This window comes from Pan troglodytes, chromosome 3 (assembly GCF_028858775.2).
Source record: "Pan troglodytes isolate AG18354 chromosome 3, NHGRI_mPanTro3-v2.0_pri, whole genome shotgun sequence".
NCBI lineage: Eukaryota > Metazoa > Chordata > Mammalia > Primates > Hominidae > Pan > Pan troglodytes.
In genome coordinates, this window is record NC_072401.2 from 80457336 (window position 1) to 80485135 (window position 27800).

The window sequence follows — 27800 nt, forward strand, 5'->3', positions numbered from 1 at the left end:
CACATCACAAAGCAGTTTCTCAGAATGATTCTGTCTTGTTTTTGTACGAAGATATTTCCTTTTCTACCATTGACCTCGAAGCGCTTGAAATCTCCACTTGCAAAATCCACAGAAAGAGAGTTTCAAATCTGCTCTGTCTAAAGAAAGTTCAACTCTGTGAGTTGAATACACACAACCCAAAAGTGTTACTGAGAATTCTTCTGTCTAGCATTCTATGAAGAAATCCCGTTTCCAACGAAGGCCTCAAAGAGGTCCAAATATCCACTTGCAGACTTTACAAACTGAGTGTTTCCAAACTGCTCTATGAAAAGAAAGGTTAAACTCTGTGAGTTGAACGCACACATAAGAAATTAGTTTCTGAGAAGGATTCTGTCTAGTTTTTATTGGAAGATATTTCCTTTTCTATGAACGGCCTCAAATCGCTTGAAATCTCCACAAGCAAATTACACAAAAAGAGTCTTTCAAAACTGCTGTGTCTAAAGGAAGGTTCAACACTGTGAGTTGAATACACACAACACAAAGAAGTTACTGAGAATTCTTCTGTCTAGCATTATATGAAGAAATCCCGTTTCCAACGAAGGCCTCAAACAGGTCCAAATATCCACTTGCAGACCTTACAAACAGAGTTTTTCCAAACTGCTCTGTGAAAAGAAAGGTTAAACTCTGTGAGTTGAATGCACACATAAGAAATTAGTTTCTGAGAATGATTCTGTCTAGTTTTTATTGGAAGATATTTCCTTTTCTATGAACGGACTAAAATCGCTTGAAATCTCCACAAGCAAATTACACAAAAAGAGTCTTTCAAAACTGCTGTGTCTAAAGGAAGGTTAAACACTGTGAGTTGAATACACACAACACAAAGAAGTAACTGAGAATTCTTATGTCTAGCATTCTATGAAGAAATCCCGTTTCCAACGAAGGCCTCAAAGAGGTCCAAATATCCACTTGCAGACTTTACAAACAGAGTGTTTCCAAACTGCTCTATGAAGAGTAAGGTTAAACTCCGTGAGGTGAATGCACACATCACAATGTGGTTTCTCAGAATCATTCTGTCTTCTTTTTATACGAAGATATTTCCTTTTCTACCATTGGCCTCATTTCGCTTGAAATCTCCACACGCAAATTCCAGAAAAAGAGTGTTTCAAATCGGCTCTGTCTAAAAGATGGTTCAACTCTGTGAGTTGAATAAACAGACCAGAAAGAAGTTACTGAGAATTCTTCTGTCTAGCATTATATGAAAATATCCCGTTTCCAAGGAAGTTCTCAAAGAGATCCAAATATCCACTTGCAGACGTTAGAAACAGAGTGTTTTCAAACTGCTCTATGAAAAGAAAGGTTAAAATCTGTGAGCTGAATGCACACACCACAAAGCAGTTTCACAGAATGATTCTGTCTTGTTTTTGTACGAAGATATTTCCTTTTCTACCATTGACCTCGAAGCGCTTGAAATCTCCACTTGCAAAATCCACAAAAAGAGAGTTTCAAATCTGCTCTGTCTAAAGAAAGTTCAACTCTGTGAGTTGAATACACACAACCCAAAAGTGTTACTGAGAATTCTTCTGTCTAGCATTCTATGAAGAAATCCCGTTTCCAACGAAGGCCTCAAAGAGGTCCAAATATCCACTTGCAGACTTTACAAACTGAGTGTTTCCAAACTGCTCTATGAAAAGAAAGGTTAAACTCTGTGAGTTGAACGCACACATAAGAAATTAGTTTCTGAGAATGATTCTGTCTAGTTTTTATTGGAAGATATCTCCTTTTCTATGAACGGCCTCAAATCGCTTGAAATCTCCACAAGCAAATTACACAAAAAGAGTCTTTCAAAACTGCTGTGTCTAAAGGAAGGTTCAACACTGTGAGATGAATGCACACAACACAAAGAAGTTACTGAGAATTCTTCTGTCTAGCATTATATGAAGAAATCCCGTTTCCAACGAAGGCCTCAAACAGGTCCAAATATCCACTTGCAGACCTTACAAACAGAGTGTTTCCAACTGCTCTGTGAAAAGAAAGGTTAAACTCTGTGAGTTGAACGCACACATAAGAAATTAGTTTCTGAGAATGATTCTGTCTAGTTTTTATTTGAAGATATTTCCTTTTCTATGAACGGACTAAAATCGCTTGAAATCTCCACAAGCAAATTACACAAAAAGAGTCTTTCAAAACTGCTGTGTCTAAAGGAAGGTTAAACACTGTGAGTTGAATACACACAACACAAAGAAGTAACTGAGAATTCTTATGTCTAGCATTCTATGAAGAAATCCCGTTTCCAACGAAGGCCTCAAAGAGGTCCAAATATCCACTTGCAGACTTTACAAACAGAGTGTTTCCAAACTGCTCTATGAAGAGTAAGGTTAAACTCCGTGAGGTGAATGCACACATCACAATGTGGTTTCTCAGAATCATTCTGTCTTCTTTTTATACGAAGATATTTCCTTTTCTACCATTGGCCTCATTTCGCTTGAAATCTCCACACGCAAATTCCAGAAAAAGAGTGTTTCAAATCGGCTCTGTCTAAAAGATGGTTCAACTCTGTGAGTTGAATAAACAGAACACAAAGAAGTTACTTAGAATTCTTCTGTCTAGCATTATATGAAAAAATCCCGTTTCCAACGAATGCCTCAAAGAGGTCCAAATATCCACTTGCAGACGTTGGAAACAGAGTGTTTCCAAACTGCTCTATGAAAAGAAAGGTTAAACTCTGTGAGCTGAATGCACACATCACAAAGCAGTTTCTCAGAATGATTCTGTCTTGTTTTTGTACGAAGATATTTCCTTTTCTACCATTGACCTCGAAGCGCTTGAAATCTCCACTTGCAAAATCCACAGAAAGAGAGTTTCAAATCTGCTCTGTCTAAAGAAAGTTCAACTCTGTGAGTTGAATACACACAACCCAAAAGTGTTACTGAGAATTCTTCTGTCTAGCATTCTATGAAGAAATCCCGTTTCCAACGAAGGCCTCAAAGAGGTCCAAATATCCACTTGCAGACTTTACAAACTGAGTGTTTCCAAACCGCTCTATGAAAAGAAAGGTTAAACTCTGTGAGTTGAACGCACACATAAGAAATTAGTTTCTGAGAAGGATTCTGTCTAGTTTTTATTGGAAGATATTTCCTTTTCTATGAACGGCCTCAAATCGCTTGAAATCTCCACAAGCAAATTACACAAAAAGAGTCTTTCAAAACTGCTGTGTCTAAAGGAAGGTTCAACACTGTGAGTTGAATACACACAACACAAAGAAGTTACTGAGAATTCTTCTGTCTAGCATTATATGAAGAAATCCCGTTTCCAACGAAGGCCTCAAACAGGTCCAAATATCCACTTGCAGACCTTACAAACAGAGTTTTTCCAAACTGCTCTGTGAAAAGAAAGGTTAAACTCTGTGAGTTGAACGCACACATAAGAAATTAGTTTCTGAGAATGATTCTGTCTAGTTTTTATTGGAAGATATTTCCTTTTCTATGAACGGACTAAAATCGCTTGAAATCTCCACAAGCAAATTACACAAAAAGAGTCTTTCAAAACTGCTGTGTCTAAAGGAAGGTTAAACACTGTGAGTTGAATACACACAACACAAAGAAGTAACTGAGAATTATTATGTCTAGCATTCTATGAAGAAATCCCGTTTCCAACGAAGGCCTCAAAGAGGTCCAAATATCCACTTGCAGACTTTACAAACAGAGTGTTTCCAAACTGCTCTATGAAGAGTAAGGTTAAACTCCGTGAGGTGAATGCACACATCACAATGTGGTTTCTCAGAATCATTCTGTCTTCTTTTTATACGAAGATATTTCCTTTTCTACCATTGGCCTCATTTCGCTTGAAATCTCCACACGCAAATTCCAGAAAAAGAGTGTTTCAAATCGGCTCTGTCTAAAAGATGGTTCAACTCTGTGAGTTGAATAAACAGAACAGAAAGAAGTTACTGAGAATTCTTCTGTCTAGCATTATATGAAAATATCCCGTTTCCAAGGAAGTTCTCAAAGAGATCCAAATATCCACTTGCAGACGTTAGAAACAGAGTGTTTTCAAACTGCTCTATGAAAAGAAAGGTTAAAATCTGTGAGCTGAATGCACACACCACAAAGCAGTTTCACAGAATGATTCTGTCTTGTTTTTGTACGAAGATATTTCCTTTTCTACCATTGACCTCGAAGCGCTTGAAATCTCCACTTGCAAAATCCACAAAAAGAGAGTTTCAAATCTGCTCTGTCTAAAGAAAGTTCAACTCTGTGAGTTGAATACACACAACCCAAAAGTGTTACTGAGAATTCTTCTGTCTAGCATTCTATGAAGAAATCCCGTTTCCAACGAAGGCCTCAAAGAGGTCCAAATATCCACTTGCAGACTTTACAAACTGAGTGTTTCCAAACTGCTCTATGAAAAGAAAGGTTAAACTCTGTGAGTTGAACGCACACATAAGAAATTAGTTTCTGAGAATGATTCTGTCTAGTTTTTATTGGAAGATATCTCCTTTTCTATGAACGGCCTCAAATCGCTTGAAATCTCCACAAGCAAATTACACAAAAAGAGTCTTTCAAAACTGCTGTGTCTAAAGGAAGGTTCAACACTGTGAGATGAATGCACACAACACAAAGAAGTTACTGAGAATTCTTCTGTCTAGCATTTTATGAAGAAACCCTGTTTCCAACGAAGGCCTCAAAGAGGTCCAAATATCCACTTGCAGACTTTACAAACAGAGTGTTTCCAAACTGCTCTATGAAGAGAAAGGTTAAACTCTGTGAGATGAACGCACACATAAGAAATTAGTTTCTGAGAATGATTCTCTCTAGTTTTTATTGGAAGATATTTCCTTTTCTATGAACGGCCTCAAATCGCTTGAAATCTCCATAAGCAAATTACACAAAAAGACTCTTTCAAAACTGCTGTGTCTAAAGGAAGGTTCAACACTGTGAGTTGAATACACACAACACAAAGAAGTTACTGAGAATTCTTCTGTCTAGCATTATATGAAGAAATCCCGTTTCCAACGAAGGCCTCAAACAGGTCCAAATATCCACTTGCAGACCTTACAAACAGAGTTTTTCCAAACTGCTCTGTGAAAAGAAAGGTTAAACTCTGTGAGTCGAACGCACACATAAGAAATTAGTTTCTGAGAATGATTCTGTCTAGTTTTTATTGGAAGATATTTCCTTTTCTATGAACGGCCTCAAATCGCTTGAAATCTCCACAAGCAAATTACACAAAAAGAGTCTTTCAAAACTGCTGTGTCTAAAGGAAGGTTAAACACTGTGAGTTGAATACACACAACACAAAGAAGTTACTGAGAATTCTTATGTCTAGCATTCTATGAAGAAATCCCGTTTCCAACGAAGGCCTCAAAGAGGTCGAAATATCCACTTGCAGACTTTACAAACAGAGTGTTTCCAAACTGCTCTATGAAGAGTAAGGTTAAACTCCGTGAGGTGAATGCACACATCACAATGTGGTTTCTCAGAATCATTCTGTCTTCTTTTTATACGAAGATATTTCCTTTTCTACCATTGGCCTCATTTCGCTTGAAATCTCCACACGCAAATTCCAGAAAAAGAGTGTTTCAAATCGGCTCTGTCTAAAAGATGGTTCAACTCTGAGAGTTGAATAAACAGAACAGAAAGAAGTTACTGAGAATTCTTCTGTCTAGCATTATATGAAAAAATCCCGTTTCCAAGGAAGGCCATAAAGAGATCCAAATATCCACTTGCAGACGTTAGAAACAGAGTGTTTTCAAACTGCTCTATGAAAAGAAAGGTTAAAATCTGTGAGCTGAATGCACACACCACAAAGCAGTTTCACAGAATGATTCTGTCTTGTTTTTGTACGAAGATATTTCCTTTTCTACCATTGACCTCGAAGCGCTTGAAATCTCCACTTGCAAAATCCACAAAAAGAGAGTTTCAAATCTGCTCTGTCTAAAGAAAGTTCAACTCTGTGAGTTGAATACACACAACCCAAAAGTGTTACTGAGAATTCTTCTGTCTAGCATTCTATGAAGAAATCCCGTTTCCAACGAAGGCCTCAAAGAGGTCCAAATATCCACTTGCAGACTTTACAAACTGAGTGTTTCCAAACTGCTCTATGAAAAGAAAGGTTAAACTCTGTGAGTTGAACGCACACATAAGAAATTAGTTTCTGAGAATGATTCTGTCTAGTTTTTATTGGAAGATATCTCCTTTTCTATGAACGGCCTCAAATCGCTTGAAATCTCCACAAGCAAATTACACAAAAAGAGTCTTTCAAAACTGCTGTGTCTAAAGGAAGGTTCAACACTGTGAGTTGAATACACACAACACAAAGAAGTTACTGAGAATTCTTCTGTCTAGCATTATATGAAGAAATCCCGTTTCCAACGAAGGCCTCAAACAGGTCCAAATATCCACTTGCAGACCTTACAAACAGAGTTTTTCCAAACTGCTCTGTGAAAAGAAAGGTTAAACTCTGTGAGTTGAACGCACACATAAGAAATTAGTTTCTGAGAATGATTCTGTCTAGTTTTTATTGGAAGATATTTCCTTTTCTATGAACGGACTAAAATCGCTTGAAATCTCCACAAGCAAATTACACAAAAAGAGTCTTTCAAAACTGCTGTGTCTAAAGGAAGGTTAAACACTGTGAGTTGAATACACACAACACAAAGAAGTAACTGAGAATTATTATGTCTAGCATTCTATGAAGAAATCCCGTTTCCAACGAAGGCCTCAAAGAGGTCCAAATATCCACTTGCAGACTTTACAAACAGAGTGTTTCCAAACTGCTCTATGAAGAGTAAGGTTAAACTCCGTGAGGTGAATGCACACATCACAATGTGGTTTCTCAGAATCATTCTGTCTTCTTTTTATACGAAGATATTTCCTTTTCTACCATTGGCCTCATTTCGCTTGAAATCTCCACACGCAAATTCCAGAAAAAGAGTGTTTCAAATCGGCTCTGTCTAAAAGATGGTTCAACTCTGTGAGTTGAATAAACAGAACAGAAAGAAGTTACTGAGAATTCTTCTGTCTAGCATTATATGAAAATATCCCGTTTCCAAGGAAGTTCTCAAAGAGATCCAAATATCCACTTGCAGACGTTAGAAACAGAGTGTTTTCAAACTGCTCTATGAAAAGAAAGGTTAAAATCTGTGAGCTGAATGCACACACCACAAAGCAGTTTCACAGAATGATTCTGTCTTGTTTTTGTACGAAGATATTTCCTTTTCTACCATTGACCTCGAAGCGCTTGAAATCTCCACTTGCAAAATCCACAAAAAGAGAGTTTCAAATCTGCTCTGTCTAAAGAAAGTTCAACTCTGTGAGTTGAATACACACAACCCAAAAGTGTTACTGAGAATTCTTCTGTCTAGCATTCTATGAAGAAATCCCGTTTCCAACGAAGGCCTCAAAGAGGTCCAAATATCCACTTGCAGACTTTACAAACTGAGTGTTTCCAAACTGCTCTATGAAAAGAAAGGTTAAACTCTGTGAGTTGAACGCACACATAAGAAATTAGTTTCTGAGAATGATTCTGTCTAGTTTTTATTGGAAGATATCTCCTTTTCTATGAACGGCCTCAAATCGCTTGAAATCTCCACAAGCAAATTACACAAAAAGAGTCTTTCAAAACTGCTGTGTCTAAAGGAAGGTTCAACACTGTGAGATGAATGCACACAACACAAAGAAGTTACTGAGAATTCTTCTGTCTAGCATTTTATGAAGAAACCCTGTTTCCAACGAAGGCCTCAAAGAGGTCCAAATATCCACTTGCAGACTTTACAAACAGAGTGTTTCCAAACTGCTCTATGAAGAGAAAGGTTAAACTCTGTGAGATGAATGCACACATAAGAAATTAGTTTCTGAGAATGATTCTCTCTAGTTTTTATTGGAAGATATTTCCTTTTCTATGAACGGCCTCAAATCGCTTGAAATCTCCATAAGCAAATTACACAAAAAGACTCTTTCAAAGCTGCTGTGTCTAAAGGAAGGTTCAACACTGTGAGTTGAATACACACAACACAAAGAAGTTACTGAGAATTCTTCTGTCTAGCATTATATGAAGAAATCCCGTTTCCAACGAAGGCCTCAAACAGGTCCAAATATCCACTTGCAGACCTTACAAACAGAGTTTTTCCAAACTGCTCTGTGAAAAGAAAGGTTAAACTCTGTGAGTCGAACGCACACATAAGAAATTAGTTTCTGAGAATGATTCTGTCTAGTTTTTATTGGAAGATATTTCCTTTTCTATGAACGGCCTCAAATCGCTTGAAATCTCCACAAGCAAATTACACAAAAAGAGTCTTTCAAAACTGCTGTGTCTAAAGGAAGGTTAAACACTGTGAGTTGAATACACACAACACAAAGAAGTTACTGAGAATTCTTATGTCTAGCATTCTATGAAGAAATCCCGTTTCCAACGAAGGCCTCAAAGAGGTCGAAATATCCACTTGCAGACTTTACAAACAGAGTGTTTCCAAACTGCTCTATGAAGAGTAAGGTTAAACTCCGTGAGGTGAATGCACACATCACAATGTGGTTTCTCAGAATCATTCTGTCTTCTTTTTATACGAAGATATTTCCTTTTCTACCATTGGCCTCATTTCGCTTGAAATCTCCACACGCAAATTCCAGAAAAAGAGTGTTTCAAATCGGCTCTGTCTAAAAGATGGTTCAACTCTGAGAGTTGAATAAACAGAACAGAAAGAAGTTACTGAGAATTCTTCTGTCTAGCATTATATGAAAAAATCCCGTTTCCAAGGAAGGCCATAAAGAGATCCAAATATCCACTTGCAGACGTTAGAAACAGAGTGTTTTCAAACTGCTCTATGAAAAGAAAGGTTAAAATCTGTGAGCTGAATGCACACACCACAAAGCAGTTTCACAGAATGATTCTGTCTTGTTTTTGTACGAAGATATTTCCTTTTCTACCATTGACCTCGAAGCGCTTGAAATCTCCACTTGCAAAATCCACAAAAAGAGAGTTTCAAATCTGCTCTGTCTAAAGAAAGTTCAACTCTGTGAGTTGAATACACACAACCCAAAAGTGTTACTGAGAATTCTTCTGTCTAGCATTCTATGAAGAAGTCCCGTTTCCAACGAAGGCCTCAAAGAGGTCCAAATATCCACTTGCAGACTTTACAAACTGAGTGTTTCCAAACTGCTCTATGAAAAGAAAGGTTAAACTCTGTGAGTTGAACGCACACATAAGAAATTAGTTTCTGAGAATGATTCTGTCTAGTTTTTATTGGAAGATATCTCCTTTTCTATGAACGGCCTCAAATCGCTTGAAATCTCCACAAGCAAATTACACAAAAAGAGTCTTTCAAAACTGCTGTGTCTAAAGGAAGGTTCAACACTGTGAGTTGAATACACACAACACAAAGAAGTTACTGAGAATTCTTCTGTCTAGCATTATATGAAGAAATCCCGTTTCCAACGAAGGCCTCAAACAGGTCCAAATATCCACTTGCAGACCTTACAAACAGAGTTTTTCCAAACTGCTCTGTGAAAAGAAAGGTTAAACTCTGTGAGTTGAACGCACACATAAGAAATTAGTTTCTGAGAATGATTCTGTCTAGTTTTTATTGGAAGATATTTCCTTTTCTATGAACGGACTAAAATCGCTTGAAATCTCCACAAGCAAATTACACAAAAAGAGTCTTTCAAAACTGCTGTGTCTAAAGGAAGGTTAAACACTGTGAGTTGAATACACACAACACAAAGAAGTAACTGAGAATTATTATGTCTAGCATTCTATGAAGAAATCCCGTTTCCAACGAAGGCCTCAAAGAGGTCCAAATATCCACTTGCAGACTTTACAAACAGAGTGTTTCCAAACTGCTCTATGAAGAGTAAGGTTAAACTCCGTGAGGTGAATGCACACATCACAATGTGGTTTCTCAGAATCATTCTGTCTTCTTTTTATACGAAGATATTTCCTTTTCTACCATTGGCCTCATTTCGCTTGAAATCTCCACACGCAAATTCCAGAAAAAGAGTGTTTCAAATCGGCTCTGTCTAAAAGATGGTTCAACTCTGTGAGTTGAATAAACAGAACAGAAAGAAGTTACTGAGAATTCTTCTGTCTAGCATTATATGAAAATATCCCGTTTCCAAGGAAGTTCTCAAAGAGATCCAAATATCCACTTGCAGACGTTAGAAACAGAGTGTTTTCAAACTGCTCTATGAAAAGAAAGGTTAAAATCTGTGAGCTGAATGCACACACCACAAAGCAGTTTCACAGAATGATTCTGTCTTGTTTTTGTACGAAGATATTTCCTTTTCTACCATTGACCTCGAAGCGCTTGAAATCTCCACTTGCAAAATCCACAAAAAGAGAGTTTCAAATCTGCTCTGTCTAAAGAAAGTTCAACTCTGTGAGTTGAATACACACAACCCAAAAGTGTTACTGAGAATTCTTCTGTCTAGCATTCTATGAAGAAATCCCGTTTCCAACGAAGGCCTCAAAGAGGTCCAAATATCCACTTGCAGACTTTACAAACTGAGTGTTTCCAAACTGCTCTATGAAAAGAAAGGTTAAACTCTGTGAGTTGAACGCACACATAAGAAATTAGTTTCTGAGAATGATTCTGTCTAGTTTTTATTGGAAGATATCTCCTTTTCTATGAACGGCCTCAAATCGCTTGAAATCTCCACAAGCAAATTACACAAAAAGAGTCTTTCAAAACTGCTGTGTCTAAAGGAAGGTTCAACACTGTGAGATGAATGCACACAACACAAAGAAGTTACTGAGAATTCTTCTGTCTAGCATTTTATGAAGAAACCCTGTTTCCAACGAAGGCCTCAAAGAGGTCCAAATATCCACTTGCAGACTTTACAAACAGAGTGTTTCCAAACTGCTCTATGAAGAGAAAGGTTAAACTCTGTGAGATGAATGCACACATAAGAAATTAGTTTCTGAGAATGATTCTCTCTAGTTTTTATTGGAAGATATTTCCTTTTCTATGAACGGCCTCAAATCGCTTGAAATCTCCATAAGCAAATTACACAAAAAGACTCTTTCAAAGCTGCTGTGTCTAAAGGAAGGTTCAACACTGTGAGTTGAATACACACAACACAAAGAAGTTACTGAGAATTCTTCTGTCTAGCATTATATGAAGAAATCCCGTTTCCAACGAAGGCCTCAAACAGGTCCAAATATCCACTTGCAGACCTTACAAACAGAGTTTTTCCAAACTGCTCTGTGAAAAGAAAGGTTAAACTCTGTGAGTCGAACGCACACATAAGAAATTAGTTTCTGAGAATGATTCTGTCTAGTTTTTATTGGAAGATATTTCCTTTTCTATGAACGGCCTCAAATCGCTTGAAATCTCCACAAGCAAATTACACAAAAAGAGTCTTTCAAAACTGCTGTGTCTAAAGGAAGGTTAAACACTGTGAGTTGAATACACACAACACAAAGAAGTTACTGAGAATTCTTATGTCTAGCATTCTATGAAGAAATCCCGTTTCCAACGAAGGCCTCAAAGAGGTCCAAATATCCACTTGCAGACTTTACAAACAGAGTGTTTCCAAACTGCTCTATGAAGAGTAAGGTTAAACTCCGTGAGGTGAATGCACACATCACAATGTGGTTTCTCAGAATCATTCTGTCTTCTTTTTATACGAAGATATTTCCTTTTCTACCATTGGCCTCATTTCGCTTGAAATCTCCACACGCAAATTCCAGAAAAAGAGTGTTTCAAATCGGCTCTGTCTAAAAGATGGTTCAACTCTGTGAGTTGAATAAACAGAACAGAAAGAAGTTACTGAGAATTCTTCTGTCTAGCATTATATGAAAATATCCCGTTTCCAAGGAAGTTCTCAAAGAGATCCAAATATCCACTTGCAGACGTTAGAAACAGAGTGTTTTCAAACTGCTCTATGAAAAGAAAGGTTAAAATCTGTGAGCTGAATGCACACACCACAAAGCAGTTTCACAGAATGATTCTGTCTTGTTTTTGTACGAAGATATTTCCTTTTCTACCATTGACCTCGAAGCGCTTGAAATCTCCACTTGCAAAATCCACAAAAAGGGAGTTTCAAATCTGCTCTGTCTAAAGAAAGTTCAACTCTGAGAGTTGAATACACACAACCCAAAAGTGTTACTGAGAATTCTTCTGTCTAGCATTCTATGAAGAAATCCCGTTTCCAACGAAGGCCTCAAAGAGGTCCAAATATCCACTTGCAGACTTTACAAACTGAGTGTTTCCAAACTGCTCTATGAAAAGAAAGGTTAAACTCTGTGAGTTGAACGCACACATAAGAAATTAGTTTCTGAGAATGATTCTGTCTAGTTTTTATTGGAAGATATCTCCTTTTCTATGAACGGCCTCAAATCGCTTGAAATCTCCACAAGCAAATTACACAAAAAGAGTCTTTCAAAACTGCTGTGTCTAAAGGAAGGTTCAACACTGTGAGATGAATGCACACAACACAAAGAAGTTACTGAGAATTCTTCTGTCTAGCATTTTATGAAGAAACCCTGTTTCCAACGAAGGCCTCAAAGAGGTCCAAATATCCACTTGCAGACTTTACAAACAGAGTGTTTCCAAACTGCTCTATGAAGAGAAAGGTTAAACTCTGTGAGATGAACGCACACATAAGAAATTAGTTTCTGAGAATGATTCTCTCTAGTTTTTATTGGAAGATATTTCCTTTTCTATGAACGGCCTCAAATCGCTTGAAATCTCCATAAGCAAATTACACAAAAAGACTCTTTCAAAACTGCTGTGTCTAAAGGAAGGTTCAACACTGTGAGTTGAATACACACAACACAAAGAAGTTACTGAGAATTCTTCTGTCTAGCATTATATGAAGAAATCCCGTTTCCAACGAAGGCCTCAAACAGGTCCAAATATCCACTTGCAGACCTTACAAACAGAGTTTTTCCAAACTGCTCTGTGAAAAGAAAGGTTAAACTCTGTGAGTCGAACGCACACATAAGAAATTAGTTTCTGAGAATGATTCTGTCTAGTTTTTATTGGAAGATATTTCCTTTTCTATGAACGGCCTCAAATCGCTTGAAATCTCCACAAGCAAATTACACAAAAAGAGTCTTTCAAAACTGCTGTGTCTAAAGGAAGGTTAAACACTGTGAGTTGAATACACACAACACAAAGAAGTTACTGAGAATTCTTATGTCTAGCATTCTATGAAGAAATCCCGTTTCCAACGAAGGCCTCAAAGAGGTCGAAATATCCACTTGCAGACTTTACAAACAGAGTGTTTCCAAACTGCTCTATGAAGAGTAAGGTTAAACTCCGTGAGGTGAATGCACACATCACAATGTGGTTTCTCAGAATCATTCTGTCTTCTTTTTATACGAAGATATTTCCTTTTCTACCATTGGCCTCATTTCGCTTGAAATCTCCACACGCAAATTCCAGAAAAAGAGTGTTTCAAATCGGCTCTGTCTAAAAGATGGTTCAACTCTGAGAGTTGAATAAACAGAACAGAAAGAAGTTACTGAGAATTCTTCTGTCTAGCATTATATGAAAAAATCCCGTTTCCAAGGAAGGCCTCAAAGAGATCCAAATATCCACTTGCAGACGTTAGAAACAGAGTGTTTTCAAACTGCTCTATGAAAAGAAAGGTTAAAATCTGTGAGCTGAATGCACACACCACAAAGCAGTTTCACAGAATGATTCTGTCTTGTTTTTGTACGAAGATATTTCCTTTTCTACCATTGACCTCGAAGCGCTTGAAATCTCCACTTGCAAAATCCACAAAAAGAGAGTTTCAAATCTGCTCTGTCTAAAGAAAGTTCAACTCTGTGAGTTGAATACACACAACCCAAAAGTGTTACTGAGAATTCTTCTGTCTAGCATTCTATGAAGAAATCCCGTTTCCAACGAAGGCCTCAAAGAGGTCCAAATATCCACTTGCAGACTTTACAAACTGAGTGTTTCCAAACTGCTCTATGAAAAGAAAGGTTAAACTCTGTGAGTTGAACGCACACATAAGAAATTAGTTTCTGAGAATGATTCTGTCTAGTTTTTATTGGAAGATATCTCCTTTTCTATGAACGGCCTCAAATCGCTTGAAATCTCCACAAGCAAATTACACAAAAAGAGTCTTTCAAAACTGCTGTGTCTAAAGGAAGGTTCAACACTGTGAGTTGAATACACACAACACAAAGAAGTTACTGAGAATTCTTCTGTCTAGCATTATATGAAGAAATCCCGTTTCCAACGAAGGCCTCAAACAGGTCCAAATATCCACTTGCAGACCTTACAAACAGAGTGTTTCCAACTGCTCTGTGAAAAGAAAGGTTAAACTCTGTGAGTTGAACGCACACATAAGAAATTAGTTTCTGAGAATGATTCTGTCTAGTTTTTATTGGAAGATATTTCCTTTTCTATGAACGGACTAAAATCGCTTGAAATCTCCACAAGCAAATTACACAAAAAGAGTCTTTCAAAACTGCTGTGTCTAAAGGAAGGTTAAACACTGTGAGTTGAATACACACAACACAAAGAAGTAACTGAGAATTCTTATGTCTAGCATTCTATGAAGAAATCCCGTTTCCAACGAAGGCCTCAAAGAGGTCCAAATATCCACTTGCAGACTTTACAAACAGAGTGTTTCCAAACTGCTCTATGAAGAGTAAGGTTAAACTCCGTGAGGTGAATGCACACATCACAATGTGGTTTCTCAGAATCATTCTGTCTTCTTTTTATACGAAGATATTTCCTTTTCTACCATTGGCCTCATTTCGCTTGAAATCTCCACACGCAAATTCCAGAAAAAGAGTGTTTCAAATCGGCTCTGTCTAAAAGATGGTTCAACTCTGTGAGTTGAATAAACAGAACACAAAGAAGTTACTTAGAATTCTTCTGTCTAGCATTATATGAAAAAATCCCGTTTCCTACGAATGCCTCAAAGAGGTACAAATATCCACTTGCAGACGTTGGAAACAGAGTGTTTCCAAACTGCTCTATGAAAAGAAAGGTTAAACTCTGTGAGCTGAATGCACACATCACAAAGCAGTTTCTCAGAATGATTCTGTCTTGTTTTTGTACGAAGATATTTCCTTTTCTACCATTGACCTCGAAGCGCTTGAAATCTCCACTTGCAAAATCCACAGAAAGAGAGTTTCAAATCTGCTCTGTCTAAAGAAAGTTCAACTCTGTGAGTTGAATACACACAACCCAAAAGTGTTACTGAGAATTCTTCTGTCTAGCATTCTATGAAGAAATCCCGTTTCCAACGAAGGCCTCAAAGAGGTCCAAATATCCACTTGCAGACTTTACAAACTGAGTGTTTCCAAACTGCTCTATGAAAAGAAAGGTTAAACTCTGTGAGTTGAACGCACACATAAGAAATTAGTTTCTGAGAAGGATTCTGTCTAGTTTTTATTGGAAGATATTTCCTTTTCTATGAACGGCCTCAAATCGCTTGAAATCTCCACAAGCAAATTACACAAAAAGAGTCTTTCAAAACTGCTGTGTCTAAAGGAAGGTTCAACACTGTGAGTTGAATACACACAACACAAAGAAGTTACTGAGAATTCTTCTGTCTAGCATTATATGAAGAAATCCCGTTTCCAACGAAGGCCTCAAACAGGTCCAAATATCCACTTGCAGACCTTACAAACAGAGTTTTTCCAAACTGCTCTGTGAAAAGAAAGGTTAAACTCTGTGAGTTGAATGCACACATAAGAAATTAGTTTCTGAGAATGATTCTGTCTAGTTTTTATTGGAAGATATTTCCTTTTCTATGAACGGACTAAAATCGCTTGAAATCTCCACAAGCAAATTACACAAAAAGAGTCTTTCAAAACTGCTGTGTCTAAAGGAAGGTTAAACACTGTGAGTTGAATACACACAACACAAAGAAGTAACTGAGAATTCTTATGTCTAGCATTCTATGAAGAAATCCCGTTTCCAACGAAGGCCTCAAAGAGGTCCAAATATCCACTTGCAGACTTTACAAACAGAGTGTTTCCAAACTGCTCTATGAAGAGTAAGGTTAAACTCCGTGAGGTGAATGCACACATCACAATGTGGTTTCTCAGAATCATTCTGTCTTCTTTTTATACGAAGATATTTCCTTTTCTACCATTGGCCTCATTTCGCTTGAAATCTCCACACGCAAATTCCAGAAAAAGAGTGTTTCAAATCGGCTCTGTCTAAAAGATGGTTCAACTCTGTGAGTTGAATAAACAGAACAGAAAGAAGTTACTGAGAATTCTTCTGTCTAGCATTATATGAAAATATCCCGTTTCCAAGGAAGTTCTCAAAGAGATCCAAATATCCACTTGCAGACGTTAGAAACAGAGTGTTTTCAAACTGCTCTATGAAAAGAAAGGTTAAAATCTGTGAGCTGAATGCACACACCACAAAGCAGTTTCACAGAATGATTCTGTCTTGTTTTTGTACGAAGATATTTCCTTTTCTACCATTGACCTCGAAGCGCTTGAAATCTCCACTTGCAAAATCCACAAAAAGAGAGTTTCAAATCTGCTCTGTCTAAAGAAAGTTCAACTCTGTGAGTTGAATACACACAACCCAAAAGTGTTACTGAGAATTCTTCTGTCTAGCATTCTATGAAGAAATCCCGTTTCCAACGAAGGCCTCAAAGAGGTCCAAATATCCACTTGCAGACTTTACAAACTGAGTGTTTCCAAACTGCTCTATGAAAAGAAAGGTTAAACTCTGTGAGTTGAACGCACACATAAGAAATTAGTTTCTGAGAATGATTCTGTCTAGTTTTTATTGGAAGATATCTCCTTTTCTATGAACGGCCTCAAATCGCTTGAAATCTCCACAAGCAAATTACACAAAAAGAGTCTTTCAAAACTGCTGTGTCTAAAGGAAGGTTCAACACTGTGAGATGAATGCACACAACACAAAGAAGTTACTGAGAATTCTTCTGTCTAGCATTTTATGAAGAAACCCTGTTTCCAACGAAGGCCTCAAAGAGGTCCAAATATCCACTTGCAGACTTTACAAACAGAGTGTTTCCAAACTGCTCTATGAAGAGAAAGGTTAAACTCTGTGAGATGAACGCACACATAAGAAATTAGTTTCTGAGAATGATTCTCTCTAGTTTTTATTGGAAGATATTTCCTTTTCTATGAACGGCCTCAAATCGCTTGAAATCTCCATAAGCAAATTACACAAAAAGACTCTTTCAAAACTGCTGTGTCTAAAGGAAGGTTCAACACTGTGAGTTGAATACACACAACACAAAGAAGTTACTGAGAATTCTTCTGTCTAGCATTATATGAAGAAATCCCGTTTCCAACGAAGGCCTCAAACAGGTCCAAATATCCACTTGCAGACCTTACAAACAGAGTTTTTCCAAACTGCTCTGTGAAAAGAAAGGTTAAACTCTGTGAGTCGAACGCACACATAAGAAATTAGTTTCTGAGAATGATTCTGTCTAGTTTTTATTGGAAGATATTTCCTTTTCTATGAACGGACTAAAATCGCTTGAAATCTCCACAAGCAAATTACACAAAAAGAGTCTTTCAAAACTGCTGTGTCTAAAGGAAGGTTCAACACTGTGAGTTGAATACACAAAACACAAAGAAGTTACTGAGAATTCTTCTGTCTAGCATTATATGAAGTAATCCCGTTTCCAACGAAGGCCTCAAACAGGTCCAAATATCCACTTGCAGACCTTACAAACAGAGTGTTTCCAACTGCTCTGTGAAAAGAAAGGTTAAACTCTGTGAGTTGAACGCACACATAAGAAATTAGTTTCTGAGAATGATTCTGTCTAGTTTTTATTTGAAGATATTTCCTTTTCTATGAACGGACTAAAATCGCTTGAAATCTCCACAAGCAAATTACACAAAAAGAGTCTTTCAAAACTGCTGTGTCTAAAGGAAGGTTAAACACTGTGAGTTGAATACACACAACACAAAGAAGTAACTGAGAATTCTTATGTCTAGCATTCTATGAAGAAATCCCGTTTCCAACGAAGGCCTCAAAGAGGTCCAAATATCCACTTGCAGACTTTACAAACAGAGTGTTTCCAAACTGCTCTATGAAGAGTAAGGTTAAACTCCGTGAGGTGAATGCACACATCACAATGTGGTTTCTCAGAATCATTCTGTCTTCTTTTTATACGAAGATATTTCCTTTTCTACCATTGGCCTCATTTCGCTTGAAATCTCCACACGCAAATTCCAGAAAAAGAGTGTTTCAAATCGGCTCTGTCTAAAAGATGGTTCAACTCTGTGAGTTGAATAAACAGAACACAAAGAAGTTACTTAGAATTCTTCTGTCTAGCATTATATGAAAAAATCCCGTTTCCAACGAAGGCCTCAAAGAGGTCCAAATATCCACTTGCAGACGTTGGAAACAGAGTGTTTCCAAACTGCTCTATGAAAAGAAAGGTTAAACTCTGTGAGCTGAATGCACACATCACAAAGCAGTTTCACAGAATGATTCTGTCTTGTTTTTGTACGAAGATATTTCCTTTTCTACCATTGACCTCGAAGCGCTTGAAATCTCCACTTGCAAAATCCACAAAAAGAGAGTTTCAAATCTGCTCTGTCTAAAGAAAGTTCAACTCTGTGGGTTGAATACACACAACCCAAAAGTGTTACTGAGAATTCTTCTGTCTAGCATTCTATGAAGAAATCCCGTTTCCAACGAAGGCCTCAAAGAGGTCCAAATATCCACTTGCAGACTTTACAAACTGAGTGTTTCCAAACTGCTCTATGAAAAGAAAGGTTAAACTCTGTGTGCTGAACGCACACATAAGAAATTAGTTTCTGAGAAGGATTCTGTCTAGTTTTTATTGGAAGATATCGCCTTTTCTATGAACGGCCTCAAATCGCTTGAAATCTCCACAAGCAAATTACACAAAAAGAGTCTTTCAAAACTGCTGTGTCTAAAGGAAGGTTCAACACTGTGAGTTGAATACACACAACACAAAGAAGTTACTGAGAATTCTTCTGTCTAGCATTATATGAAGAAATCCCGTTTCCAACGAAGGCCTCAAACAGGTCCAAATATCCACTTGCAGACCTTACAAACAGAGTGTTTCCAAACTGCTCTGTGAAAAGAAAGGTTAAACTCTGTGAGTTGAACGCACACATAAGAAATTAGTTTCTGAGAATGATTCTGTCTAGTTTTTATTGGAAGATATTTCCTTTTCTATGAACGGACTAAAATCGCTTGAAATCTCCGCAAGCAAATTACACAAAAAGAGTCTTTCAAAACTGCTGTGTCTAAAGGAAGGTTCAACACTGTGAGTTGAATACACACAACACAAAGAAGTTACTGAGAATTCTTATGTCTAGCATTCTATGAAGAAATCCCGTTTCCAACGAAGGCCTCAAAGAGGTCCAAATATCCACTTGCAGACTTTACAAACAGAGTGTTTCCAAACTGCTCTATGAAGTGTAAGGTTAAACTCCGTGAGGTGAATGCACACATCACAATGTGGTTTCTCAGAATCATTCTGTCTTCTTTTTATACGAAGATATTTGCTTTTCTACCATTGGCCTCATTTCGCTTGAAATCTCCACACGCAAATTCCAGAAAAAGAGTGTTTCAAATCGGCTCTGTCTAAAAGATGGTTCAACTCTGTGAGTTGAATAAACAGAACAGAAAGAAGTTACTGAGAATTCTTCTGTCTAGCATTATATGAAAAAATCCCGTTTCCAACGAAGGCCTCAAATAGATCCAAATATCCACTTGCAGACGTTAGAAACAGAGTGTTTTCAAACTGCTCTATGAAAAGAAAGGTTAAAATCTGTGAGCTGAATGCACACATCACAAAGCAGTTTCACAGAATGATTCTGTCTTGTTTTTGTACGAAGATATTTCCTTTTCTACCATTGACCTCGAAGCGCTTGAAATCTCCACTTGCAAAATCCACAAAAAGAGAGTTTCAAATCTGCTCTGTCTAAAGAAAGTTCAACTCTGTGAGTTGAATACACACAACCCAAAAGTGTTACTGAGAATTCTTCTGTCTAGCATTCTATGAAGAAGTCCCGTTTCCAACGAAGGCCTCAAAGAGGTCCAAATATCCACTTGCAGACTTTACAAACTGAGTGTTTCCAAACTGCTCTATGAAAAGAAAGGTTAAACTCTGTGAGTTGAACGCACACATAAGAAATTAGTTTCTGAGAATGATTCTGTCTAGTTTTTATTGGAAGATATCTCCTTTTCTATGAACGGCCTCAAATCGCTTGAAATCTCCACAAGCAAATTACACAAAAAGAGTCTTTCAAAACTGCTGTGTCTAAAGGAAGGTTCAACACTGTGAGTTGAATACACACAATACAAAGAAGTTACTGAGAATTCTTCTGTCTAGCATTATATGAAGTAATCCCGTTTCCAACGAAGGCCTCAAACAGGTCCAAATATCCACTTGCAGACCTTACAAACAGAGTGTTTCCAAACTGCTCTGTGAAAAGAAAGGTTAAACTCTGTGAGTTGAACGCACACATAAGAAATTAGTTTCTGAGAATGATTCTGTTTAGTTTTTATTGGAAGATATTTCCTTTTCTATGAACGGCCTCAAATTGCTTGAATTCTCCACAAGCAAATTACACAAAAAGAGTGTTTCACAACTGCTGTGTCTAAAGGAAAGTTCAACACTGTGAGTTGAATACACACAACACAAAGAAGTTACTGAGAATTCTTCTGTCTAGCATTATATGAAGAAATCCCGTTTCCAACGAAGGCCTCAAACAGGTCCAAATATCCACTTGCAGACCTTACAAACAGAGTTTTTCCAAACTGCTCTGTGAAAAGAAAGGTTAAACTCTGTGAGTTGAACGCACACATAAGAAATTAGTTTCTGAGAATGATTCTGTCTAGTTTTTATTGGAAGATATTTCCTTTTCTATGAACGGACTAAAATCGCTTGAAATCTCCACAAGCAAATTACACAAAAAGAGTCTTTCAAAACTGCTCTGTCTAAAGGAAGGTTAAACACTGTGAGTTGAATACACACAACACAAAGAAGTTACAGAGAATTCTTCTGTCTAGCATTCTATGAAGAAATCCCGTTTCCAACGAAGGCCTCAAAGAGGTCCAAATATCCACTTGGAGACTTTACAAACAGAGTGTTTCCAAACTGCTCTGTGAAGAGAAAGGTTAAACTCCATGAGCTGAATGGACACATCACAATGTAGTTTCTCAGAATCATTCTGTCTTCTTATTATACGAAGATATTTCCTTTTCTACCATTGGCCTCAATTCGCTGGAAATCTCCACACGCAAATTCCAGAAAAAGAGTGATTCAAATCGGTTCACTCTAAAAGATGGTTCAACTCTGTGAGTTGAATAAACAGAACAAAAAGAAGTTACTTAGAATTCTTCTGTCTAGCATTATATGAAAAAATCCCGTTTCCAACGAATGCCTCAAAGAGGTCCAAATATCCACTTGCAGACGTTAGAAACAGAGTGTTTCCAAACTGCTCTATGAAAAGAAAGGTTAAACTCTGTGAGCTGAATGCACACATCACAAAGCAGTTTCTCAGAATGATTCTGTCTTGTTTTTGTACGAAGATATTTCCTTTTCTACCATTGACCTCGAAGCGCTTGAAATCTCCACTTACACAATCCACAGAAAGAGAGTTTCAAATCTGCTCTGTCTAAAGAAAGTTCAACTCTGTGAGTTGAATACACACAACCCAAAAGTGTTACGGAGAATTCTTCTGTCTAGCATTCTATGAAGAAATCCCGTTTCCAACGAAGGCCTCAAAGAGGTCCAAATATCCACTTGCAGACTTTACAAACTGAGTGTTTCCAAACTGCTCTATGAAAAGAAAGGTTAAACTCTGTGAGTTGAACGCACACATAAGAAATTAGTTTCTGAGAAGGATTCTGTCTAGTTTTTATTGGAAGATATTTCCTTTTCTATGAACGGCCTCAAATCGCTTGAAATCTCCACATGCAAATTACACAAAAAGAGTCTTTCAAAACTGCTGTGTCTAAAGGAAGGTTCAACACTGTGAGATGAATGCACACAACACAAAGAAGTTACTGAGAATTCTTCTGTCTAGCATTTTATGAAGAAACCCTGTTTCCAACGAAGGCCTCAAAGAGGTCCAAATATCCACTTGCAGACTTTACAAACAGAGTGTTTCCAAACTGCTCTATGAAGAGAAAGGTTAAACTCTGTGAGATGAACGCACACATAAGAAATTAGTTTCTGAGAATGATTCTCTCTAGTTTTTATTGGAAGATATTTCCTTTTCTATGAACGGCCTCAAATCGCTTGAAATCTCCATAAGCAAATTACACAAAAAGACTCTTTCAAAACTGCTGTGTCTAAAGGAAGGTTCAACACTGTGAGTTGAATACACACAACACAAAGAAGTTACTGAGAATTCTTCTGTCTAGCATTATATGAAGAAATCCCGTTTCCAACGAAGGCCTCAAACAGGTCCAAATATCCACTTGCAGACCTTACAAACAGAGTTTTTCCAAACTGCTCTGTGAAAAGAAAGGTTAAACTCTGTGAGTCGAACGCACACATAAGAAATTAGTTTCTGAGAATGATTCTGTCTAGTTTTTATTGGAAGATATTTCCTTTTCTATGAACGGCCTCAAATCGCTTGAAATCTCCACAAGCAAATTACACAAAAAGAGTGTTTCAAAACTGCTGTGTCTAAAGGAAGGTTAAACACTGTGAGTTGAATACACACAACACAAAGAAGTTACTGAGAATTCTTATGTCTAGCATTCTATGAAGAAATCCCGTTTCCAACGAAGGCCTCAAAGAGGTCGAAATATCCACTTGCAGACTTTACAAACAGAGTGTTTCCAAACTGCTCTATGAAGAGTAAGGTTAAACTCCGTGAGGTGAGTGCACACATCACAATGTGGTTTCTCAGAATCATTCTGTCTTCTTTTTATACGAAGATATTTCCTTTTCTACCATTGGCCTCATTTCGCTTGAAATCTCCACACGCAAATTCCAGAAAAAGAGTGTTTCAAATCGGCTCTGTCTAAAAGATGGTTCAACTCTGTGAGTTGAATAAACAGAACAGAAAGAAGTTACTGAGAATTCTTCTGTCTAGCATTATATGAAAATATCCCGTTTCCAAGGAAGTTCTCAAAGAGATCCAAATATCCACTTGCAGACGTTAGAAACAGAGTGTTTTCAAACTGCTCTATGAAAAGAAAGGTTAAAATCTGTGAGCTGAATGCACACACCACAAAGCAGTTTCACAGAATGATTCTGTCTTGTTTTTGTACGAAGATATTTCCTTTTCTACCATTGACCTCGAAGCGCTTGAAATCTCCACTTGCAAAATCCACAAAAAGAGAGTTTCAAATCTGCTCTGTCTAAAGAAAGTTCAACTCTGTGAGTTGAATACACACAACCCAAAAGTGTTACTGAGAATTCTTCTGTCTAGCATTCTATGAAGAAATCCCGTTTCCAACGAAGGCCTCAAAGAGGTCCAAATATCCACTTGCAGTGCTTCCAAACTGCTCTATGAAAAGAAAGGTTAAACTCTGTGAGTTGAACGCACACATAAGAAATTAGTTTCTGAGAATGATTCTGTCTAGTTTTTATTGGAAGATATCTCCTTTTCTATGAACGGCCTCAAATCGCTTGAAATCTCCACAAGCAAATTACACAAAAAGAGTCTTTCAAAACTGCTGTGTCTAAAGGAAGGTTCAACACTGTGAGATGAATGCACACAACACAAAGAAGTTACTGAGAATTCTTCTGTCTAGCATTTTATGAAGAAACCCTGTTTCCAACGAAGGCCTCAAAGAGGTCCAAATATCCACTTGCAGACTTTACAAACAGAGTGTTTCCAAACTGCTCTATGAAGAGAAAGGTTAAACTCTGTGAGATGAACGCACACATAAGAAATTAGTTTCTGAGAATGATTCTCTCTAGTTTTTATTGGAAGATATTTCCTTTTCTATGAACGGCCTCAAATCGCTTGAAATCTCCACAAGCAAATTACACAAAAAGAGTCTTTCAAAACTGCTGTGTCTAAAGGAAGGTTCAACACTGTGAGTTGAATACACACAACACAAAGAAGTTACTGAGAATTCTTCTGTCTAGCATTATATGAAGTAATCCCGTTTCCAACGAAGGCCTCAAACAGGTCCAAATATCCACTTGCAGACCTTACAAACAGAGTTTTTCCAAACTGCTCTGTGAAAAGAAAGGTTAAACTCTGTGAGTCGAACGCACACATAAGAAATTAGTTTCTGAGAATGATTCTGTCTAGTTTTTATTGGAAGATATTTCCTTTTCTATGAACGGCCTCAAATCGCTTGAAATCTCCACAAGCAAATTACACAAAAAGAGTGTTTCAAAACTGCTGTGTCTAAAGGAAGGTTAAACACTGTGAGTTGAATACACACAACACAAAGAAGTTACTGAGAATTCTTATGTCTAGCATTCTATGAAGAAATCCCGTTTCCAACGAAGGCCTCAAAGAGGTCGAAATATCCACTTGCAGACTTTACAAACAGAGTGTTTCCAAACTGCTCTATGAAGAGTAAGGTTAAACTCCGTGAGGTGAGTGCACACATCACAATGTGGTTTCTCAGAATCATTCTGTCTTCTTTTTATACGAAGATATTTCCTTTTCTACCATTGGCCTCATTTCGCTTGAAATCTCCACACGCAAATTCCAGAAAAAGAGTGTTTCAAATTGGCTCTGTCTAAAAGATGGTTCAACTCTGTGAGTTGAATAAACAGAACAGAAAGAAGTTACTGAGAATTCTTCTGTCTAGCATTATATGAAAATATCCCGTTTCCAAGGAAGTTCTCAAAGAGATCCAAATATCCACTTGCAGACGTTAGAAACAGAGTGTTTTCAAACTGCTCTATGAAAAGAAAGGTTAAAATCTGTGAGCTGAATGCACACACCACAAAGCAGTTTCACAGAATGATTCTGTCTTGTTTTTGTACGAAGATATTTCCTTTTCTACCATTGACCTCGAAGCGCTTGAAATCTCCACTTGCAAAATCCACAAAAAGAGAGTTTCAAATCTGCTCTGTCTAAAGAAAGTTCAACTCTGTGAGTTGAATACACACAACCCAAAAGTGTTACTGAGAATTCTTCTGTCTAGCATTCTATGAAGAAATCCCGTTTCCAACGAAGGCCTCAAAGAGGTCCAAATATCCACTTGCAGTGCTTCCAAACTGCTCTATGAAAAGAAAGGTTAAACTCTGTGAGTTGAACGCACACATAAGAAATTAGTTTCTGAGAATGATTCTGTCTAGTTTTTATTGGAAGATATCTCCTTTTCTATGAACGGCCTCAAATCGCTTGAAATCTCCACAAGCAAATTACACAAAAAGAGTCTTTCAAAACTGCTGTGTCTAAAGGAAGGTTCAACACTGTGAGATGAATGCACACAACACAAAGAAGTTACTGAGAATTCTTCTGTCTAGCATTTTATGAAGAAACCCTGTTTCCAACGAAGGCCTCAAAGAGGTCCAAATATCCACTTGCAGACTTTACAAACAGAGTGTTTCCAAACTGCTCTATGAAGAGAAAGGTTAAACTCTGTGAGATGAACGCACACATAAGAAATTAGTTTCTGACAATGATTCTCTCTAGTTTTTATTGGAAGATATTTCCTTTTCTATGAACGGCCTCAAATCGCTTGAAATCTCCACAAGCAAATTACACAAAAAGAGTCTTTCAAAACTGCTGTGTCTAAAGGAAGGTTCAACACTGTGAGTTGAATACACACAACACAAAGAAGTTACTGAGAATTCTTCTGTCTAGCATTATATGAAGTAATCCCGTTTCCAACGAAGGCCTCAAACAGGTCCAAATATCCACTTGCAGACCTTACAAACAGAGTGTTTCCAACTGCTCTGTGAAAAGAAAGGTTAAACTCTGTGAGTTGAACGCACACATAAGAAATTAGTTTCTGAGAATGATTCTGTCTAGTTTTTATTTGAAGATATTTCCTTTTCTATGAACGGACTAAAATCGCTTGAAATCTCCACAAGCAAATTACACAAAAAGAGTCTTTCAAAACTGCTGTGTCTAAAGGAAGGTTAAACACTGTGAGTTGAATACACACAACACAAAGAAGTAACTGAGAATTCTTATGTCTAGCATTCTATGAAGAAATCCCGTTTCCAACGAAGGCCTCAAAGAGGTCCAAATATCCACTTGCAGACTTTACAAACAGAGTGTTTCCAAACTGCTCTATGAAGAGTAAGGTTAAACTCCGTGAGGTGAATGCACACATCACAATGTGGTTTCTCAGAATCATTCTGTCTTCTTTTTATACGAAGATATTTCCTTTTCTACCATTGGCCTCATTTCGCTTGAAATCTCCACACGCAAATTCCAGAAAAAGAGTGTTTCAAATCGGCTCTGTCTAAAAGATGGTTCAACTCTGTGAGTTGAATAAACAGAACACAAAGAAGTTACTTAGAATTCTTCTGTCTAGCATTATATGAAAAAATCCCGTTTCCAACGAATGCCTCAAAGAGGTCCAAATATCCACTTGCAGACGTTGGAAACAGAGTGTTTCCAAACTGCTCTATGAAAAGAAAGGTTAAACTCTGTGAGCTGAATGCACACATCACAAAGCAGTTTCTCAGAATGATTCTGTCTTGTTTTTGTACGAAGATATTTCCTTTTCTACCATTGACCTCGAAGCGCTTGAAATCTCCACTTGCAAAATCCACAGAAAGAGAGTTTCAAATCTGCTCTGTCTAAAGAAAGTTCAACTCTGTGAGTTGAATACACACAACCCAAAAGTGTTACTGAGAATTCTTCTGTCTAGCATTCTATGAAGAAATCCCGTTTCCAACGAAGGCCTCAAAGAGGTCCAAATATCCACTTGCAGACTTTACAAACTGAGTGTTTCCAAACTGCTCTATGAAAAGAAAGGTTAAACTCTGTGAGTTGAACGCACACATAAGAAATTAGTTTCTGAGAAGGATTCTGTCTAGTTTTTATTGGAAGATATTTCCTTTTCTATGAACGGCCTCAAATCGCTTGAAATCTCCACAAGCAAATTACACAAAAAGAGTCTTTCAAAACTGCTGTGTCTAAAGGAAGGTTCAACACTGTGAGTTGAATACACACAACACAAAGAAGTTACTGAGAATTCTTCTGTCTAGCATTATATGAAGAAATCCCGTTTCCAACGAAGGCCTCAAACAGGTCCAAATATCCACTTGCAGACCTTACAAACAGAGTTTTTCCAAACTGCTCTGTGAAAAGAAAGGTTAAACTCTGTGAGTTGAACGCACACATAAGAAATTAGTTTCTGAGAATGATTCTGTCTAGTTTTTATTGGAAGATATTTCCTTTTCTATGAACGGACTAAAATCGCTTGAAATCTCCACAAGCAAATTACACAAAAAGAGTCTTTCAAAACTGCTGTGTCTAAAGGAAGGTTAAACACTGTGAGTTGAATACACACAACACAAAGAAGTAACTGAGAATTCTTATGTCTAGCATTCTATGAAGAAATCCCGTTTCCAACGAAGGCCTCAAAGAGGTCCAAATATCCACTTGCAGACTTTACAAACAGAGTGTTTCCAAACTGCTCTATGAAGAGTAAGGTTAAACTCCGTGAGGTGAATGCACACATCACAATGTGGTTTCTCAGAATCATTCTGTCTTCTTTTTATACGAAGATATTTCCTTTTCTACCATTGGCCTCATTTCGCTTGAAATCTCCACACGCAAATTCCAGAAAAAGAGTGTTTCAAATCGGCTCTGTCTAAAAGATGGTTCAACTCTGTGAGTTGAATAAACAGAACAGAAAGAAGTTACTGAGAATTCTTCTGTCTAGCATTATATGAAAATATGCCGTTTCCAAGGAAGTTCTCAAAGAGATCCAAATATCCACTTGCAGACGTTAGAAACAGAGTGTTTTCAAACTGCTCTATGAAAAG